This window comes from Muntiacus reevesi, chromosome 7 (assembly GCF_963930625.1).
Source record: "Muntiacus reevesi chromosome 7, mMunRee1.1, whole genome shotgun sequence".
NCBI lineage: Eukaryota > Metazoa > Chordata > Mammalia > Artiodactyla > Cervidae > Muntiacus > Muntiacus reevesi.
This window is the reverse complement of record NC_089255.1, coordinates 36,886,518-36,899,736: the sequence shown is the minus strand read 5'-3', so window position 1 is coordinate 36,899,736 and position 13,219 is coordinate 36,886,518. Positions and strand designations below refer to the sequence as shown.

At 36.3% G+C, this 13,219-nt stretch overlaps 1 protein-coding gene across 4 annotated transcripts in view; it reads left to right on the top strand.

Moving 5' to 3' along the window:
* Positions 1–13,219, top strand: part of TTBK2 (tau tubulin kinase 2) — a 124,606-nt gene that overhangs the window by 46,859 nt on the left and 64,528 nt on the right. Inside the window, exon 2 of one of the 4 annotated variants that reach the window (XM_065940188.1) lies at positions 6,924–7,035. The exons of the other annotated variants lie outside the window; for them this stretch is intronic. The gene's annotated coding sequence lies outside the window, so the exon portion shown is untranslated. The remainder of the gene's footprint in view (positions 1–6,923; positions 7,036–13,219) is intronic. 4 annotated transcript variants of the gene reach the window in all.

The window sequence follows — 13,219 nt, the reverse complement described above, 5'->3', positions numbered from 1 at the left end:
GGTCCATGTTACTACTTGAGTCCCTATTATTTTACTACAAGGATAAGTAACTTTTTTTCTGACTTCATTCTAGGGATGTAAAACCCTTAATATATGGCCAGTTTGATGCATCTTTGTATTTTCAGTTAATGACATAATCTGATATTACTGATATTTAAATATTTTTTCTGGATCAAAATTAAATAGAGGTGTGATTAGCACACTGAATGATCTTATTAAACTCTAGAGGGTTGATATTGCTATGGGACATTCATTAGTGTCTAAAGGAATTTAGTATTAACATACAGAGCAAAGGAAGTTGCTATAATTGGTAGAGATAACTAGTTGGTAGAAATAGCAAAGACAAAATGCTATGTAGCTTAGGACCCTCAGATTCACAGCTGTATATTCTCTAGGGTGAATGTGCTATCTTTGTGAATCACTGATGTTTAGAATTTTCGTAAATTAGTTTCTGTTAAGTTAATGAAATGTGTATTATGTATTCTGGTAGCATCTATTGTTTTAATCACTGCCCTTTGCCTTAAGCTTTCTCATTGTCCCAAGTTTCTCTACTAATTGACTCATTTTTTAAGAGTATGATGCTAATACAGTTATAGATCTGTTTAATAGTTGTTTTTAGGCCAAACTTAGCTTTCCCAAAACATGGGAAATCAGGAAGACAGTGGATAGATCAGCACCCATTGTAACTAGTTGAAAAAATAGATGATTAGAGAAGGAAGAATAGAGAAAAGGATGGTGCTCTCTTTCCGTCACTTTTTCTGTTCTTCCATGTTTATTTTGAGCTGTTTGCATCTCAGTGATATGAACAAACAGGTGCAGCTAGAACTCTCTCTTCCTGTCTTGCACAGATCCCAAGTGGTCTGTTTTACTCTCAGCCAAGTCCATAAAGGATATGTTAATATCAGCTTGGCTTGGACAGTGCTGCTTCACCTGTCTTTCTCCTACTTGGTCCTAAGGAAATGTTTCCAGATGAGGCAGGATACAGCTTTATAGCCCTTGCAGCAAGTTCTCCTGCCTATTTTGGCCATGGTTTACTCAGGATTCTATGTGATAAAGCTTAAAGAACAGTTTTAGTACCTTTTAATGGGTGAATTGGAGATCCTTGGATGCTGAGTCTCTCCTTTCCTTCTTTATTTCGTCTTTCATACTACTACCTAAAATGTTTTTCTTATCTGCTTTTAGTTTCTCAGAACTTTTCACTTTCCAAAATAAATAGTTTTTTTTATCGTTTGGTCTGTATTTCAATGGGCAGCCCTTGACTTTCTTTTCTTGACTTTCTAACCATGCCTTCTGGATACTTAAGCTGATTCATGTCAGTGTATGGCAAAAGCCTCATAAATTCTTTTTGTTGTAGGTGCTTTGGAATCTAGACCCTTTGAGAACCTTTTAATGGAGCTGAACTTCTTGTTCCTGCCAGTCTGTTGTCATAATGATTTTCTTACTCAGTGACCTCAATTAAAAGGCTATATGTATAAGGAAAAGGTATATAACCAGAGGTTAACCCTTTATAGGGCTGGTTGGTTTAAAATTGTTGTTCAATTTTTGATAACTTGTATAGGGTTTTTTTTTTAACATTAAATGATACTTTATGATGAATTTATCCTGAACACTAAGTTTTGTTCCTTTTGATAAATCAGTCCCCCTTTTCAAAATTCTCATAATTTCTTTTCCTTAATTCCTTCCATTCTCCTTTTTCTCTGTCTTTTCCTGTACATCACAATTCCTCAGCTCATGCATAATTCTCGTTACTAGCATATTCCTTTCTCATTGGCCCTAAAGCATGAAGGCCTTAGCATTTTGCTGGAAATAATAAAAATTTGCCAGACATTGCTTTGTAAGAACTTAGTTGATGATTAATGGTTTTGTGAGTGTATTAATTTATATTTATTGGAACAAAGAAAGTCTTAGTCACTTATTCCCTACCAAAAAAAAAAAAAAAGAATATGAGAATATATTAGAGGTAGTTTATGTTAAACATTAGGAAAATTTGGGAGAATCTACATTATTGCAAAAGTGAAATAATAACACTGTGGAAACTCTTCAGGTGACCAGTTTTAAGAATGGATTGGAGAGGAAGCCCATGTTCCAGTTTTTCTTTTTTTTTTTAATTAGTAGACTTTAGTTTTTTAGAACTGGTTCAGGTTTACAGGAAAAACTGAGCAGGAAGTGCAGAGGCCCCATCTACAGTTTCCTCTGTATTAACATCTTGCATTAGTGTAGTATATTTGTTACAGTTGGTGAAACAGTATTGATACATTATTGTTAACTAAAGTCCATAATTTACACTAGGGAATTCCTTTATTAATGACATAAACACTGTAGTCTTAAACACCTAAGAAAATTATTTCTCAATACCATATAAAATCTAGCAGCCAGTATTTAACTTCTATTGTCTTAAAAATACTCTTTTCACATTGAGTTTTTAAAATAAAGATTCATGTGCACAGTAAGCACTTTGCATTTAGTTGACATCTCTCTTAAGTATCTCTTAATATACATGTGTTCCCCCGCCTCTTTTTTTTTTTTTAATTTTGGCGTTGCTGTTTATTTGTTGAGAAGTGAAGTTCTTACTTTGCTAGAGCAGTCCACATCTGGATTTGGCTGCGTGCATCCTTGCAGTGTTGTTTAGCATGTTCCTCTCTCCTCCACATTTCCTGTGAACTTGTCGTTAGACCTAGGGGCTCAGTGAGATCCGTGTCGCTATTGTTGCTGATGGAGTGCATTGTCTTCATCCACTGTTTGCATGGGGTTGTAAAATATTTCTGATTCTTTTATTCCTTCCAAATTTCTGAATTGGAATTATTCTACAGAGTAGAATTTTATTTCATCAGCCATTTGTTTCTCCTGAAATGATAGTTACTACAAGAAGGGCCAGATAAAGACCTGATTTTTTTTTCCTGTTTATTTGCCAATTTTCAAAATAACAAGTTGTGCCCTTATGTGAATAATGAGCTGTTTTCCTGTTTTGAGTATCACTATGAGATCATGGATTTTTATATGTTTTCTTTCAATCCATTGCAGGTATTCTTTTTATGCTAAAATTTCCACTTCTTTGGCTGGTGGAAGCCCTTTTAAATTGTCTGCTTGTCCTCCTGATGTAACTTTAGTGTTCTTTTATATCACTAGCTTACTGGCACAGTACATGTTCCAGGCTTTCCCTGAACTTTCTTTCCCTGCACCAGAGTTGGAATCAGGACCTCTTTTTCTCCAATAAACCTTTATATTGGGAGAAACTGAGATCGTGATGTGGGGAGTAAGACACCAATTGCTATTGGACCGACACACTTCTTTCAATAGGTTTTAATATTACTAGATATTACCTAGTTTATTATTATATGCACTTTTCAATTTGTTTACATCATTTATTTTAGGCAAAATGTATTTTGTACATTTAAACTTGATATACTATGCTTAATAGCAGAATGATAGTAGAAAGTGGCTTTGTATTTTGTGATACTGTACATTTGTAAATGGAGTTGTGGGAGAATAGGATAACATTAACTCTTCTATTTCTGGTTAGCATTTTAATCAATTATTTTTTTGATAAGAAAAAGAATTATTAAGATTTTGGAATAATTTGTTAAAGAGTGTTATAAATACTAGTTGGTAAAGTCATCTTTGGGTGACTAAGGTTTAGGTTCGCAAAACCATGTTATATAGATGTTTAGTTCTTCATTGTTACAGGAGATAGTCACTTGGATCTTCCAGAAAATGGTTTGTATTTGGTTTTGAAGTTTTGGTTTTTTTTTAATCTTTTCATATAGGTGGTGTGATATGGAAATTCAGAATATTATAAAATGACTTAAATTTATCCTCAGATCTTTTCATCAAAGGAAGTCTTCCTAGGATCTTGAGAAGTTTATATTTTGTTTACTTGCTTCCTGTTGAAACAAGTGGTGGTTTAGTTCTAACTCGTCTCTGACTCTTGTGACCCCATGGACTATAGCCTGCCAGGCTTCTTTGTCCATGGGATTTCCCAGGAAAGAATATTAGAGTGGGTTGCCATTTCCTTCTGTACACACACACACACCCCACTAATCCTTGTGTCTTCCCTCCATGATGTGTTCAATCTAATGAAGTTTGTTGTACTTCCATCTCCTTCTGTACACACATACACACATGCACACACACACCACTAATCCTTATGTATCTTACCTCCATGATGTGTTCAATCTAATGAGGTTTGTTGAACTTAAAACTAGAAAATTGCCCAGCCTTTCTATCCTGTTTTAGCTCTTCATGCTGTAAATGATCAATATCATCTTATCTCTTGTGCCTTTTCAAAGCATTAAATTAAGTAAAACTGAGGTTTTTCTCTTTACATATTACCTTGGATGAGAAAGTAATTAATTTTAAAGCTTCTTTAAATATTTTTCTTCTCTAGATCCTCTAAAAGCAAGTGAAGATCCTATTGATATCAAATAGAGTAAATACCACTGTTATAACCGAGTAATTTTTTTATTCTTAGTTGAATTAGGAATTTTTCTTGCCTCATATAAATGCAGGGAAAAATTGTTTTTCCTTATAGCCCATAAAGAGATGTGGGTTTTGTTTTGAATATTATGGGAACTTTTTTTGAAACCATGGAATATTGGTCCTGGGTTTTATTTTTGCTTTGGAGACTGCAGAGCACAAGCTGAAAGTTCAGATGAAATGTTACTACTACAGAAGATCAGTTCTACCTCTTCTGCCTTCCCTGCTTGAAGTCTCTAGCTGCTGCTGTAAAATGTGACTCCTTTGTTCCCCCAGTCATAAGAATATAAGAAATATGTGATTTCTGGATTAGACCCCCTGGTCTGTTCAGTATAGAATGTCTGTGAAAGTTATTTCAAATTTGCTTGCCCTCACTGAGTTTTTGTTCCATCAGATATGGGTATGTTAGAAGATCTCAAATAACTTATTTTTTGAGAGAGCATATTAGCCAGACTTTGGGACCTAAAGATTAGGGATAACACCTTACACCTCATTACATCTTTTAATCTTTTAAAAATCTATCATCTGCCATTTTGTTCATTTTACCTAGTGCATTTTTTCCCCTTAAAGTAACTTTTGTTTGCCCTAGTTAAGGTTTATCTTTTCTATCAAGGGATGATAGGAGATCATTGAGAACTTCAACTGTTCAACCTGTCCATTTAAGTATATCCCAATTTAAGTATATTGGAAGACTTGGCATCATCTGGCAGTTTAAAGATTTGTTTATTCATTACTCTATTTGGGTTTAGAAAAATGACATTTAAGAAATAGAGTAGGTCTAGATTATTTAAAGGAGCAGAGATTAATCTCCTTGAAAGAGAATATCATATATAGAGACATACATATTTATATGTGCTTTATATGCACAAAGAAAGTCTGCAGTTGTATAGAACTCAAGAAGCCACTAGCCATTGGGAATGGCTATGTTTGTGTATTGAAATTAGAGGGACCAGGAAAGGAGAGACTCTTTTCCCTTTATACCCTTCAGTGCTTAAGAAATTGAGAAAAATAAGCAAACATTTATTTTGTAGCAAAAGTATAATTAAATGATAATAATAAGTATCTTTAAAATCCATTCTTACTCTTTATCTTTTCTCAAATTTCTGAATGCTTGAAAATACCTGGTTAATTTGTGCAGTATAGTGTAGTGTAATTAAAATCAGCTGTTTTGTGTTGTGACCCTTCTTTATAAATGATTAGTAACATCTTATTTGTAGGAAGATCTGTAACTGTGTTTGAGTGCTTACTGTATGCTAGGAACAGTGCTACTGAATGCTAGGATCATACATATCTTATTTTAATGTCTTATATCTATATCATATTAAATTTTTGCATATGTTCTCCTTCCATTTTTTTTTACAACCCTTTTTAAGCATGTAAGTGTTCATGGCAAAAGAATTTAAAATCAAACAGAAGAATACTGTAAAAAGTAAAAGTTTTTTTCCTTTAGCCCTTTCATTCTTCCCTGTAACCACTGTTACAGGTGTCTTGTGTTTTTTCTAGAAACATTCAATGCATATATTTAATCTATCCATTTGTTTACATACATGAATATATACATATATATTATATAGAATCATAATAAGATATAAATTATATGATTTATGGATATATATGATTTATAATCATTTGATCATATATGATGTGTATCATAACATTGTATGTGTGTGTGCATATGTGTGTCTATAAAATCTCCCTCCCTACCCATAACCCCCAACCACATGTGGAATCATACTGTATATACTGTTCAACTTGATGAGACCCCCTTAGAGTCAGACAATAAGATTCATTTTCTGTGCACTTTTATGTTCTGCAGAGGAGTAATCCTTCAAGAAAATCATGTCACTTCCTGGCCATTGCTAAAACACTTCAGGGCCTTCCTTTACTTTCTTTATACCCACTTTAAATTAACATGGCATGCACACCTTGAATTGATATCTGCCTGCTTTTCTGTACTGTTTTCTTGAACAGTACTGTTCAAGTACTGTTTTCTTGAAACTGTTGGGCTTACACTTAGTGTTGGTCATCCTGAACTATTTTTCAATTTCTTTAACACTTTATAGCTTCCTCTGAGTCATACTTTCAATAAATCTCTTTTTTTTCCTTCTTTTAAAAATTTTATAACAGTCCTAGTATTCACAAAAATCCACAGGTAAAATAAGATTTAGAGAAGTAAAGCAAAGTATAATTAAGAACTTCACTTTTTTCCTAATAATTGAATAACCAAAAGTATATATGCTTAAAATAATGTGATCCTGTTAAGTTGCTTGTTCCCTTTTCCTCAGGGAAAGATTATTACAGGATTTATTTATTTTAAAATTTTATCAAATTTAACAAGTAGTTGAGTCAATCAGTTCTACAAAGTTTGTTATGAGAAGCAGTAGTCCAGGTTCTGGTTCCAGATAAGATGGAGTAAGCACACTTCACCCTGTCTTTCCCACTGAATGCAGCTGTAAGACCTGGACAGAATGCTTGGAGTGGCTATTTGAGGACTCTGAAAAATAAATAGTAGGAGGCAGATTGGGGAAGAAGACCAGAATTCAAAGTACTACTGAACCGTCGGTGAGTTTACCATTTTTTTTCTTCCAGTATGCCCCAGACTGAACTTAATGTATCCTGAAACTTGGACGTGAGCATTATTAACATGGACAGAAAGAGCACCAGGAGAATCCCATTAGTTCTGACCCAAGGAAGAGGAAAGAGGTCTTCTAATACTCAGAATGTGGCAATCCCACATCCTTCTCTTTTTTCTTTTTTCCCCCCTCTTTCTTCATTCTCTTGCACCCCAGGCCTCAAGCAATCCTGGGCAGTGGCATCAGTGGGGCAGGCAGGAGCTTGAATCTCAAAAAGATAGGAACCTTCCTCTCAGATTGGAGGAGCTGTTGTCTCAAGAGAGTGGGGCACGTCCCATTGCTTTTCATTTCCCTCTGCTCTTCTGTTGCTTGGCCCTGATGTGGGCATGGTTATGGGAAGTATATGGAAGAATGGGGCTAATGAAGCCCCAGCTTTCTGCAGGAAGGCTGAAAAAGGGAAGCCCCAGGAATCCAGAGGATTGCAGGTGAATGAGAAGCTTGGGAAAGTGACCACTTAAAATTGCTCACAGACTCCTGAGCTGACATCCAAGCTGTGCGTGCCTGTGTATGATCCTGAACGGCACATTGAGAACCAAATTATGGGATAGACCACCCCTAAGACCCAAACTGGACACTGCGTGGGACAGTTATGGAGCACATTCAGTATGACTTCAAAGGCTTTGCACACTAAACTGAAATTGGAAATGCAGGCTACAGAAGGATGGTCAGAACTTGAAGTGTGAACCCGACTGGGTCAATTACTGGCTAAAATAAAAACAGCAGCACTCTTGGTGGGACTTAAATAGGAGCCAGATTCTCATAGATAATATTCAAAATGTCCAGAATACAATCTTGGATTACTCAGCTTAAAAAGAACCTGTGAAATCTGCACTCACTTGGGAAAAGGCAGAAAAGAGATACCAGTGCCAGGATCACAGATGTTAAAATTATCTCAAAAAGACTTTTAAAATCTGATATTATGACCATATTCCAGGAATGAGTGGGAAGATAGAAAGTCTCAGCAAAGAAATAGAAGATGTAAAGAAGAACTAAATGGAAATTTTAGAACTGAGAAATACAATAATGGAAATGAAAAGCTCACTGAACGGGCTTGATAGCAGAGAGGACATGACAGAGTAAGTCAGTGAAGTTAAATAAATAGAAATGATCCAATTTGAAGAACAGAGAAAAATATAAATAAGTGCCTCAGAAATCTTGAAACTCTCATAAAGTCTAACATTTGTGTCGTCAGAGACCCAGAATGTGAAGATAATGATTCTGGTGTGGCAAAAATATTTTAAGAAATAATGGCATACTGATTAGAAAGGAAGAAATAAAACTGTCTCTATTTATGCAGATAGCATGACTATATATTTATAAAATCCCAAGGAATCCAGAAAAAAATAACTGGAATACAAGAGTTTAGTAAGTGGTTCAAGGTCAGCCCACAAAAAAAAAAAACCATATTTCTGTGTACTAGCAACACATAATTGAAAATGGAATATTAAAAAATCCATTTATAGTAGCTCTCCCAAAATGAAATACTTAGGTATCAATGTTGCAAATATGTATGAGAGCTTTATGATGAAAATGTAAAATCCTTATTTTTAAAACTTCTTTAATTTTTATTTTTAAAATTTATTTATTTTTAATTGAGGATAATTGCCTTATAGTATTGTGTTGGTCTCTGCCAAACATAAACATGAATCAGCTATAAGTATACATATGTCCCCTCCTAATTTATTTTTTAAAAGGAAAATTTAAATTTCCTAAATAAAGACATGTTGTATTCATGAATTGGAAAATTCACTATACATAAGACATCGGTTTTCCTCAAGTTGCTTTATAGATTTGAAGCAATAACAACAGCAACAAATCCTAGCAGCACTGGTTGTAGTGATAGAGAAACCAATTTTAGAATTTTTATAGAAAGGCAAAGGACCTAGAATTTCTAAAACAATTTTTAAAAAGAAAAATGTTGGAAAAATCAAGCTACATGATTTTAACACTTAATACAAAGGTACCACAGTCAAGACTGTGGTGAAGGAGTAGGTATATAGATCACCGAACTAGAATAGACTTCAGGAGTAGACTCATAGAAATATGGCCAATAATGTTTAACAAAGTTGCAAAGTGGAAAAAGAGTAGCACTTTTGATAAATGGTGTTGTAACAGTGGGACATCCAAATACCAAAATAGTGAACCTTGACCTAAACTACACACAAATGAACTTGAAAAGTACCACACATCCAAGTGTGAAATATAAACCTATACAATTTTTAGAAGCAAACACAGAAAATCTTTGTGAACTGGCTATAAGCAAGAAGTTCTTTCACATGACACCAAAATCATGATTGAAAAGAAGAAGCTGATGAATTGGACTGAATCAAATTAAAGTATTTTGCTTGTGAAGACACTATTAACAGAATGAAAAGACAGGTTATAGACCAGGAGAAAATACTTGTAAATCACATATCTGCAAAGGACTTAAAATCAGAATATTTAAACTCCAAAAACTCAACAATAAGAAAATAATCCAATTAAAAATCTTTAGGAGAGGATATAGAGTGGAAAATCAGCTCAGCAAAAGATGCTTAGAATCATTAGCCATTATGTTGTTCTTCAGTTGCAAAGTCATGTCTGACTCTTTGCGACCCCATGGACTGCAGCATGCCAGGCTTCCCTGTCCTTCACTATCTCCCTGAGTTTGCTCAAACTCATGTCCATTGAGTTGGTTATGCTATCTAAACATCTCATCCTCTGCTGTCCTTTTCTCTTTTTGCCTTCAGACTTTCCCAGCATCAGGATCTTTTCCAATGAGTGGGCCCTTCTCATGAGGTGACCAAAGTATTGGAGCTTCAGCATCAGTCCTTCGAATGAATGTTCAGAGTTGATTTCCTTTGAGATTAACTGGTTTGATCTCCTTGCTATCTAAGGAACTCTTAAGATCTTCTCCAGGACCACAGTTCAAAAGCATGAAGTCTTCGATGCTCAGGCTTCTTTATGGTCCAACTCTCACATCCATACATGACTACTGGAAAAACCATAGCTTTGACTACGTAGACCTTAGTTGGCAAAGTGATGTCTCTGCTTTTTAATATGTTGTCAAGGTTTGTCATAGCTTTCCTTCCAAGGAGCAAGCGTCTTTTGCTGATAGCTCAGTTGGTAAAGAATCCGCCTGCAATGCAGGAGACACTGGTTCAGTTCCTGGGTCAGGAATATCCACTGAAGAAGTAATAAGCTACCCACTCCAGTATTCTTGGGCTTCCCTGTAGCTCAACTGGTAAAGAATCCACCCGCAATGCAGGAGACCTGGGTTCAATCCCTGGGTTGGGAAGATCCCCTGGAGAAGGGAAAGGCTACCCACTCTAGTATTCCGGCCTAGAGAATTCCGTGGACCACTCCATGGGATGGCAAACAGTTAGACACAACTGAGCGATTTTCACTTTCACACTTTCCTTCTAAGGAGCAAGCGTCTTTTAATTTCCTGGCTGCAGTCACTGTCTGCAGGGATTTTGGAGCCCAAGAAAATGAAATCTGTCTCTGCTTCCACTTTTCCCCCATCTATTTGCCATTAAGTGATGGGACTGGATGCCATGATCTTAGTTTTTTGAATGTTGAGTATTAAGCCAGCTTTTTCACTGTTCTCTTTCGCCCTCAAGAGGCTCTTTAATTCCTGTTCACTTTCTGTGGTTAGCATATCATCTGCATAACTGAGGTTGTTGATATTTCTCCCAGCAGTCTTGGATCCAGCTGTGCTTCATTCAGCCCAGCATTTCGCATGATGTGCTCTGCATATCAGTTAAATAAGCAGGGTGACAACATACAGCTTTGTCCCACTCCTTTCCAGTTTTGAAGCAGTCTGTTCCATGTTCGGTTCTAACTGTTGCTTCTTGATCTGCATACAGCTTTCTCAGGAGACAGGTATGGTGATCTGGTATTCCCATCCTTTTAAGAATTTTCCACAGTTTGTTGTGATCCACACAGGAAAAGGCTTTTAAGTAGTCAATGAAGTAGATGTTTTTCTGGAATTCCCTTCCCTTCTCTATGATCCAGAGATCGTTGGCAATTTGATCTCTGGTTTTTCTGCCTTTTCTAAACCCAGCTTGTACATCTGAAAGTTCTCGGTTCACATACTTTTGAAGCCTAACTTGAAGAATTTTAAGCATAATCTTTTACTAGCATGAGAAATGAGTGCAGTGATCCAGTAATTTGAACATTCTTTGCCACTACCTTTCTTTGGGGTTGGAATGAAAACTGACCATTTCCCATCCTGTGGCCACTGTTGTTTTTCAAATTTGCTGACATATTGAGTGGAGCACTTTAACAGCATCATCTTATAAGATTTGAAATAGCTCAGCTGGAATTCTGTCACCTCCACTAGCTTTGTTTGTAGTAATGCTTCCTAAGGCCCACTTGACTTCACACTCCAGGATGTCTGACTCCAGGTGAGTGACCACATCATCGTGGTTATCCAAGTTATTAAGACCTTTTTTGTATATACACCTTCTGTGTATTCTTGCCACGTCCTCTTAATCTCTTCTGCCTCTGTTAGGTCCTTACCGTTTCTGTCCTTTATCATGTCCATCCTTGCATGAAATCTTCCCTTGATAACTCTAGTTTTCTTGAAGAGATCTCTTGCTTTCCCATTCTATTGTTTTCCTCTATTTCTTCACACTGTTCAGAAGTCCCTCTTATTTCTCCTTGCTCTTCTCTGGAACTCTGCATTCAATTGTGTATCTTCCCCTTTGTCCCTTGCTTTTTGCTTCTCTTCTTTCCTCAACTGTTTGCAAAGTCTCCTCTGACAACCCACTTTGTATTCTTGAATTTGTTTTTCTTTGAGATGGTTTTGGTTACTGCCTCCTGTATAGTGTTAGAACCTCTGTCCATAGTTCTTCAGACACTTTGTCTAACAGATCTGATCCCTTGAATCTATTTATCACCTCCACTATATAATCATAGGGGATTTGATTCAGGTCATAGCTGAATGGCTTATTGGTTTTCCCTACTTTCTTCAATTTAAGCCTGGATTTTGCAATAAGGAGTTCATGATCTGAGCCACAGTCAGCTCCAGGTCTTGTTTTTGCTGACTCTGTAGAGCTTCTCCATTATCGGCTGCAAAGAATACGATCAGTCTGATTTGGATACTGACCATCTGTGACGTCCATGTGTAGAGTTGTCTCTTGTGCTGTTGGAAAAGATTGTTTGCTATGACCAGTGTGTTCTCTTGACAAAACTGTTAGCCTTTGCCCTGCATCATTTTGTCCTCCAAGGCCAGCTCCTGCATTTCAGACTTTTTGTGGGCTATGAGGCCTACTCCATTTCTTCTAAGGAATTCTTACCTGCAGTAGGTATAATGGTCATCTGAATTAAATTCACCCATTCCCGTCCATCTTAGTTCACTGATTCCCAAGATGTTGATGTTCACTCTTGCCATCTCCTGCTTGACTATATCCAGTTTTCCTTGATTCATGGACCTAACATTAAAGGTTCCTGTGCAGTATTACTCTTTACAGCATTGGACTTTACTTTCAGCACCAGACATGTCCACAACTGAGTGTCATTTCTGCTTTGACCCAGATGCTTCATTCTTTGTGGAGCTGTTAGTAATTGCTCTCTGCTCTTCTCCAGTAGCATATTAGACACCTTCCAAGCTGGATGGCCCATCTTCTGGTGTCATATCTTTTTGCAGTTTCATACTGTTCATGGGGTTCTCATGGCAAGAGTACTGGAGTGGGTTGCTGTTTCCTTCTCCTAGGCATCTTTCCAACCTTGGGATTGAACCCACATCTCCTGTATCTCCTGTACTGGCAGGGGTAGTGGTCTCCTAATTCTTTATCTTTTCTCTCTGTTTTTTAAAACATATGTTTGTTTATACATTTTTGTTATATTTTAGTACATTTTAAAAATAGGTTGAGGAAATCATGCTCATTTTTTTTTTTCATTAGAATCATAAAAGCCTGCTAGTTTTAAGTTGGCCATTGTGGTAGGATAGTCTTGTTTAAATGATGAAATTCCCTGTGATGGCTATCTGGACTGAAGAGTCTGTATTCCTTTTGCCTTTGGCTCCTGTGAGCTACTGAGAACCTAAGGGGTTATTAGATGGGCATCCTCATGAACGCTGGTAGGAGCTTTATTCTTAAACTTCTTGTCTCAGTTATTTTTCTGTGGGA